This window comes from Phalangium opilio, unplaced genomic scaffold (assembly GCF_054372755.1).
Source record: "Phalangium opilio isolate 3A_F unplaced genomic scaffold, DU_Popi_V2 ptg000060l_1, whole genome shotgun sequence".
NCBI classification, from domain to species: domain Eukaryota; kingdom Metazoa; phylum Arthropoda; class Arachnida; order Opiliones; family Phalangiidae; genus Phalangium; species Phalangium opilio.
This window is the reverse complement of record NW_028324177.1, coordinates 7,636,434-7,644,532: the sequence shown is the minus strand read 5'-3', so window position 1 is coordinate 7,644,532 and position 8,099 is coordinate 7,636,434. Positions and strand designations below refer to the sequence as shown.

The following is an 8,099-nucleotide window of genomic DNA, read 5'->3' as shown; positions in this document are numbered from 1 at the left end:
ATCTCAATCCACGGACCTCTGAGTTATGGGCCCAGCACGCTTCCACTGAGCCACTCTGCTTACATCACCATTATATGAAAAACTAACTGATAACAAAATAGCAAATGCTACTTTGCATTAACATAGCAAAGAGTGGTTTCGATCCACGGACCTCTGGGTTATGGGCCCAGCACGCTTCCACTGCGCCACTCTGCTTACATGATCATGGTATGAACAAACTAACTTATATCAAAATAGCAAGTGATATTGTGCATTAATTTAGCAGAGCGTGGTTTCAATCCACGGACCTCTGGGTTATGGGCCCAGCACGCTTCCACTGCGCCACTCTGCTTATATCACCATTATATGAAAAACTAACTGATACCAAAATAGCAAATGCTACTTTGCATTATCATAGCAGAGCGTGGTTTCGATCCACAGACCTATGGGTTATGGGCCAAGCACGCTTCCACTGCGCCACTCTGCTTACATTATCATAGTATGAACAAACTAACTAATATCAAAATAGCAAGTGCTATTTTGCATTAATTAAGCAGAGCGTGGTTTTGATCCCCGGACCTCTGGGTTATGGGCCCAGCACGCTTCCACTGCGCCACTCGGCTTACATGAGCATGGTATGAACAAACTAACTTATATGAAAATAGCAAGTGATATTGTGCATTAATTTAGCAGAGCGTGGTTTCAATCCACGGACCTCTGGGTTATGGGCCCAGCACGCTTCCACTGCGCCACTCTGCTTACATGATCATAGTATGAACAAACTAACTAATATCAAAATAGCAAGTGCTATTTTGCATTAATTTAGCAGAGCGTGGTTTCGATCCACGGACCTCTGGGTTGTGGGCCCAGCACGCTTCCACTGCGCCACTCTGCTTACATTATCATAGTATGAACAAACTAACTAATATCAAAATAGCAAGTGCTGTTTTGCATTAATTTAGCAGAGCGTGGTTTCGATCCACGGACCTCTGGGTTATGGGCCCAGCACGCTTCCACTGCGCCACTCTGCTTACATTATCATAGTATGAACAAACTAACTAATATCAAAATAGCAAGTGCTATTTTGCATTAATTAAGCAGAGCGTGGTTTCGATCCACGGACCTCTGGGTTATGGCCCAGCACGCTTCCACTGCGCCACTCTGCTTATATCACCATTATATGAAAAACTAACTGATACCAAAATAGCAAATGCTACTTTGCATTATCATAACAGAGCGTGGTTTCGATCCACGGACCTCTGGGTTATGGGCCAAGCACGCTTCCACTGCGCCACTCTGCTTACATGATCATGGTATGAACAAACTAACTTATATCAAAATAGCAAGTGCTATTGTGCATTAATTTAGCAGAGCGTGGTTTCAATCCACGGACCTCTGGGTTATGGGCCCAGCACGCTTCCACTGCGCCACTCTGCTTACATGATCATAGTATGAACAAACTAACTAATATCAAAATAGCAAGTGCTATTTTGCATTAATTTAGCAGAGCGTGGTTTCGATCCACGGACCTCTGGGTTATGGGCCCAGCACGCTTCCACTGCGCCACTCTGCTTACATCACCATTAGATGAAAAACTAACTGATACCATAATAGCAAATGCTACTTTGCATTAACATAGCAGAGCATGGTTTTGATCCCCGGACCTCTGGGTTATGGGCCCAGCACGCTTCCACTGCGCCACTCGGCTTACATGATCATGGTATGAACAAACTAACTTATATCAAAATAGCAAGTGATATTGTGCATTAATTTAGCAGAGCGTGGTTTCAATCCACGGACCTCTGGGTTATGGGCCCAGCACGCTTCCACTGCGCCACTCTGCTTACATGATCATGGTATGAACAAACTAACTTATATCAAAATAGCAAGTGATATTTTGCATTAATTTAGCAGAGCGTGGTTTCAATCCACGGACCTCTGGGTTATGGGCCCAGCACGCTTCCACTGCGCCACTCTGCTTACATCACCATTATATGAAAAACTAACTGATACCAAAATAGCAAATGCTACTTTGCATTAACATAGCAGAGCGTGGTTTCGATCCACGGACCTCTGGGTTATGGGCCCAGCACGCTTCCACTGCTCCACTCTGCTTACATCACCATTATATGAAAAACTAACTGATACCAAAATAGCAAATGCTACTTTGCATTAACATAGCAGAGCGTGGTTTTGATCCCCGGACCTCTGGGTTATGGGCCCAGCACGCTTCCACTGCGCCACTCGGCTTACATGAGCATGGTATGAACAAACTAACTTATATCAAAATAGCAAGTGATATTGTGCATTAATTTAGCAGAGCGTGGTTTCAATCCACGGACCTCTGGGTTATGGGCCCAGCACGCTTCCACTGCGCCACTCTGCTTACATGATCATAGTATGAACAAACTAACTAATATCAAAATAGCAAGTGCTATTTTGCATTAATTTAGCAGAGCGTGGTTTCAATCCACGGACCTCTGGGTTATGGGCCCAGCACGCTTCCACTGCGCCACTCTGCTTACATCACCATTATATGAAAAACTAACTGATACCAAAATAGCAAATGCTACTTTGCATTAACATAGCAGAGCGTGGTTTCGATCCACGGACCTCTGGGTTATGGGCCCAGCACGCTTCCACTGCTCCACTCTGCTTACATCACCATTATATGAAAAACTAACTGATACCAAAATAGCAAATGCTACTTTGCATTAACATAGCAGAGCGTGGTTTTGATCCCCGGACCTCTGGGTTATGGGCCCAGCACGCTTCCACTGCGCCACTCGGCTTACATGAGCATGGTATGAACAAACTAACTTATATGAAAATAGCAAGTGATATTGTGCATTAATTTAGCAGAGCGTGGTTTCAATCCACGGACCTCTGGGTTATGGGCCCAGCACGCTTCCACTGCGCCACTCTGCTTACATGATCATAGTATGAACAAACTAACTAATATCAAAATAGCAAGTGCTATTTTGCATTAATTTAGCAGAGCGTGGTTTCGATCCACGGACCTCTGGGTTGTGGGCCCAGCACGCTTCCACTGCGCCACTCTGCTTACATTATCATAGTATGAACAAACTAACTAATATCAAAATAGCAAGTGCTGTTTTGCATTAATTTAGCAGAGCGTGGTTTCAATCCACGGACCTCTGGGTTATGGGCCCAGCACGCTTCCACTGCGCCACTCTGCTTACATGATCATAGTATGAACAAACTAACTAATATCAAAATAGCAAGTGATATTTTGCATTAATTTAGCAGAGCGTGGTTTCAATCCACGGACCTCTGGGTTATGGGCCCAGCACGCTTCCACTGCGCCACTCTGCTTACATCACCATTAGATGAAAAACTAACTGATACCATAATAGCAAATGCTACTTTGCATTAACATAGCAGAGCATGGTTTTGATCCCCGGACCTCTGGGTTATGGGCCCAGCACGCTTCCACTGCGCCACTCGGCTTACATGATCATGGTATGAACAAACTAACTTATATCAAAATAGCAAGTGATATTGTGCATTAATTTAGCAGAGCGTGGTTTCAATCCACGGACCTCTGGGTTATGGGCCCAGCACGCTTCCACTGCGCCACTCTGCTTACATGATCATGGTATGAACAAACTAACTTATATCAAAATAGCAAGTGATATTTTGCATTAATTTAGCAGAGCGTGGTTTCAATCCACGGACCTCTGGGTTATGGGCCCAGCACGCTTCCACTGCGCCACTCTGCTTACATCACCATTATATGAAAAACTAACTGATACCAAAATAGCAAATGCTACTTTGCATTAACATAGCAGAGCGTGGTTTCGATCCACGGACCTCTGGGTTATGGGCCCAGCACGCTTCCACTGCTCCACTCTGCTTACATCACCATTATATGAAAAACTAACTGATACCAAAATAGCAAATGCTACTTTGCATTAACATAGCAGAGCGTGGTTTTGATCCCCGGACCTCTGGGTTATGGGCCCAGCACGCTTCCACTGCGCCACTCGGCTTACATGAGCATGGTATGAACAAACTAACTTATATCAAAATAGCAAGTGATATTGTGCATTAATTTAGCAGAGCGTGGTTTCAATCCACGGACCTCTGGGTTATGGGCCCAGCACGCTTCCACTGCGCCACTCTGCTTACATGATCATAGTATGAACAAACTAACTAATATCAAAATAGCAAGTGCTATTTTGCATTAATTTAGCAGAGCGTGGTTTCGATCCACGGACCTCTGGGTTATGGGCCCAGCACGCTTCCACTGCGCCACTCTGCTTACATTATCATAGTATGAACAAACTAAGTAATATCAAAATAGCAAGTGCTATTTTGCATTAATTAAGCAGAGCGTGGTTTCGATCCACGGACCTCTGGGTTATGGGCCCAGCACGCTTCCACTGCGCCACTCTACTTACATCACCATTATATGAAAAACTAACTGATACCAAAATAGCAAATGCTACTTTGCATTAACATAGCAAAGAGTGGTTTCGATCCACGGACCTCTGGGTTATGGGCCCAGCACGCTTCCACTGCGCCACTCTGCTTACATTTTCATAGTATGAACAAACTAACTAATATCAAAATAGCAAGTGCTATTTTGCATTAATTAAGCAGAGCGTGGTTTCGATCCACGGACCTCTGGGTTATGGGCCCAGCACGCTTCCACTGCGCCACTCTGCTTACGTGATCATGGTATGAACAAACTAACTTATATCAAAATAGCAAGTGCTATTGTGCATTAATTTAGCAGAGTGTGATCTCAATCCACGGACCTCTGAGTTATGGGCCCAGCACGCTTCCACTGAGCCACTCTGCTTACATCACCATTATATGAAAAACTAACTGATAACAAAATAGCAAATGCTACTTTGCATTAACATAGCAAAGAGTGGTTTCGATCCACGGACCTCTGGGTTATGGGCCCAGCACGCTTCCACTGCGCCACTCTGCTTACATGATCATGGTATGAACAAACTAACTTATATCAAAATAGCAAGTGATATTGTGCATTAATTTAGCAGAGCGTGGTTTCAATCCACGGACCTCTGGGTTATGGGCCCAGCACGCTTCCACTGCGCCACTCTGCTTACATGATCATGGTATGAACAAACTAACTTATATCAAAATAGCAAGTGATATTTTGCATTAATTTAGCAGAGCGTGGTTTCAATCCACGGACCTCTGGGTTATGGGCCCAGCACGCTTCCACTGCGCCACTCTGCTTACATGATCATGGTATGAACAAACTAACTTATATCAAAATAGCAAGTGATATTTTGCATTAATTTAGCAGAGCGTGGTTTCAATCCACGGACCTCTGGGTTATGGCCCAGCACGCTTCCACTGCGCCACTCTGCTTATATCACCATTATATGAAAAACTAACTGATACCAAAATAGCAAATGCTACTTTGCATTAACATAGCAAAGAGTGGTTTCGATCCACGGACCTCTGGGTTATGGGCCCAGCACGCTTCCACTGCGCCACTCTGCTTACATGATCATGGTATGAACAAACTAACTTATATCAAAATAGCAAGTGATATTGTGCATTAATTTAGCAGAGCGTGGTTTCAATCCACGGACCTCTGGGTTATGGGCCCAGCACGCTTCCACTGCGCCACTCTGCTTACATGATCATGGTATGAACAAACTAACTTATATCAAAATAGCAAGTGATATTTTGCATTAATTTAGCAGAGCGTGGTTTCGATCCATGGACCTCTGGGTTATGGGCCCAGCACGCTTCCACTGCTCCACTCTGCTTACATCACCATTATATGAAAAACTAACTGATACCAAAATAGCAAATGCTACTTTGCATTAACATAGCAGAGCGTGGTTTTGATCCCCGGACCTCTGGGTTATGGGCCCAGCACGCTTCCACTGCGCCACTCGGCTTACATGAGCATGGTATGAACAAACTAACTTATATGAAAATAGCAAGTGATATTGTGCATTAATTTAGCAGAGCGTGGTTTCAATCCACGGACCTCTGGGTTATGGGCCCAGCACGCTTCCACTGCGCCACTCTGCTTACATGATCATAGTATGAACAAACTAACTAATATCAAAATAGCAAGTGCTATTTTGCATTAATTTAGCAGAGCGTGGTTTCGATCCACGGACCTCTGGGTTGTGGGCCCAGCACGCTTCCACTGCGCCACTCTGCTTACATTATCATAGTATGAACAAACTAACTAATATCAAAATAGCAAGTGCTGTTTTGCATTAATTAAGCAGAGCGTGGTTTCGATCCACGGACCTCTGGGTTATGGCCCAGCACGCTTCCACTGCGCCACTCTGCTTATATCACCATTATATGAAAAACTAACTGATACCAAAATAGCAAATGCTACTTTGCATTATCATAGCAGAACGTGGTTTCGATCCACGGACCTCTGGGTTATGGGCCAAGCACGCTTCCACTGCGCCACTATGCTTACATTATCATAGTATGAACAAACTAACTAATATCAAAATAGCAAGTGCTATTTTGCATTAATTAAGCAGAGCGTGGTTTCGATCCACGGACCTCTGGGTTATGGCCCAGCACGCTTCCACTGCGCCACTCTGCTTATATCACCATTATATGAAAAACTAACTGATACCAAAATAGCAAATGCTACTTTGCATTATCATAGCAGAGCGTGGTTTCGATCCACGGACCTCTGGGTTATGGGCCAAGCACGCTTCCACTGCGCCACTCTTCTTACATGATCATGGTATGAACAAACTAACTTATATCAAAATAGCAAGTGCTATTGTGCATTAATTTAGCAGAGTGTGGTCTCAATCCACGGACCTCTGAGTTATGGGCCCAGCACGCTTCCACTGAGCCACTCTGCTTACATCACCATTATATGAAAAACTAACTGATACCAAAATAGCAAATGCTACTTTGCATTAACATAGCAGAGCGTGGTTTCGATCCACGGACCTCTGGGTTATGGGCCCAGCACGCTTCCACTGCTCCACTCTGCTTACATCACCATTATATGAAAAACTAACTGATACCAAAATAGCAAATGCTACTTTGCATTAACATAGCAGAGCGTGGTTTTGATCCCCGGACCTCTGGGTTATGGGCCCAGCACGCTTCCACTGCGCCACTCGGCTTACATGATCATGGTATGAACAAACTAACTTATATCAAAATAGCAAGTGATATTGTGCATTAATTTAGCAGAGCGTGGTTTCAATCCACGGACCTCTGGGTTATGGGCCCAGCACGCTTCCACTGCGCCACTCTGCTTACATGATCATAGTATGAACAAACTAACTAATATCAAAATAGCAAGTGCTATTTTGCATTAATTTAGCAGAGCGTGGTTTCGATCCACGGACCTCTGGGTTATGGGCCCAGCACGCTTCCACTGCGCCACTCTGCTTACATCACCATTATATGAAAAACTAACTGATACCATAATAGCAAATGCTACTTTGCATTAACATAGCAGAGCGTGGTTTTGATCGCCGGACCTCTGGGTTATGGGCCCAGCACGCTTCCACTGCGCCACTCGGCTTACATGATCATAGTATGAACAAACTAACTAATATCAAAATAGCAAGTGCTATTTTGCATTAATTTAGCAGAGCGTGGTTTCGATCCACGGACCTCTGGGTTGTGGGCCCAGCACGCTTCCACTGCGCCACTCTGCTTACATTATCATAGTATGAACAAACTAACTAATATCAAAATAGCAAGTGCTGTTTTGCATTAATTAAGCAGAGCGTGGTTTCGATCCACGGACCTCTGGGTTATGGCCCAGCACGCTTCCACTGCGCCACTCTGCTTATATCACCATTATATGAAAAACTAACTGATACCAAAATAGCAAATGCTACTTTGCATTATCATAGCAGAACGTGGTTTCGATCCACGGACCTCTGGGTTATGGGCCAAGCACGCTTCCACTGCGCCACTATGCTTACATTATCATAGTATGAACAAACTAACTAATATCAAAATAGCAAGTGCTATTTTGCATTAATTAAGCAGAGCGTGGTTTCGATCCACGGACCTCTGGGTTATGGCCCAGCACGCTTCCACTGCGCCACTCTGCTTATATCACCATTATATGAAAAACTAACTGATACCAAAATAGC

The 8,099-nt window shown here is 44.3% G+C and overlaps 4 non-coding genes across 4 annotated transcripts; all 4 read right to left on the bottom strand.

The window, feature by feature from the left end:
- Window positions 1–802: 802 nt before the first annotated feature.
- Window positions 803–874, bottom strand: TRNAV-CAC (transfer RNA valine (anticodon CAC)). The gene has a single exon. It is a non-coding gene; the product is annotated as a tRNA-Val (tRNA).
- Window positions 875–2,971: 2,097 nt separating this feature from the next.
- On the bottom strand, window positions 2,972–3,043 carry TRNAV-CAC (transfer RNA valine (anticodon CAC)). Its single transcript has one exon. It is a non-coding gene; the product is annotated as a tRNA-Val (tRNA).
- A 3,048-nt stretch (window positions 3,044–6,091) lies between these two features.
- Window positions 6,092–6,163, bottom strand: TRNAV-CAC (transfer RNA valine (anticodon CAC)). Its single transcript has one exon. It is a non-coding gene; the product is annotated as a tRNA-Val (tRNA).
- Window positions 6,164–7,580: 1,417 nt separating this feature from the next.
- TRNAV-CAC (transfer RNA valine (anticodon CAC)) lies at window positions 7,581–7,652 on the bottom strand. The gene has a single exon. It is a non-coding gene; the product is annotated as a tRNA-Val (tRNA).
- Window positions 7,653–8,099: the final 447 nt, after the last annotated feature.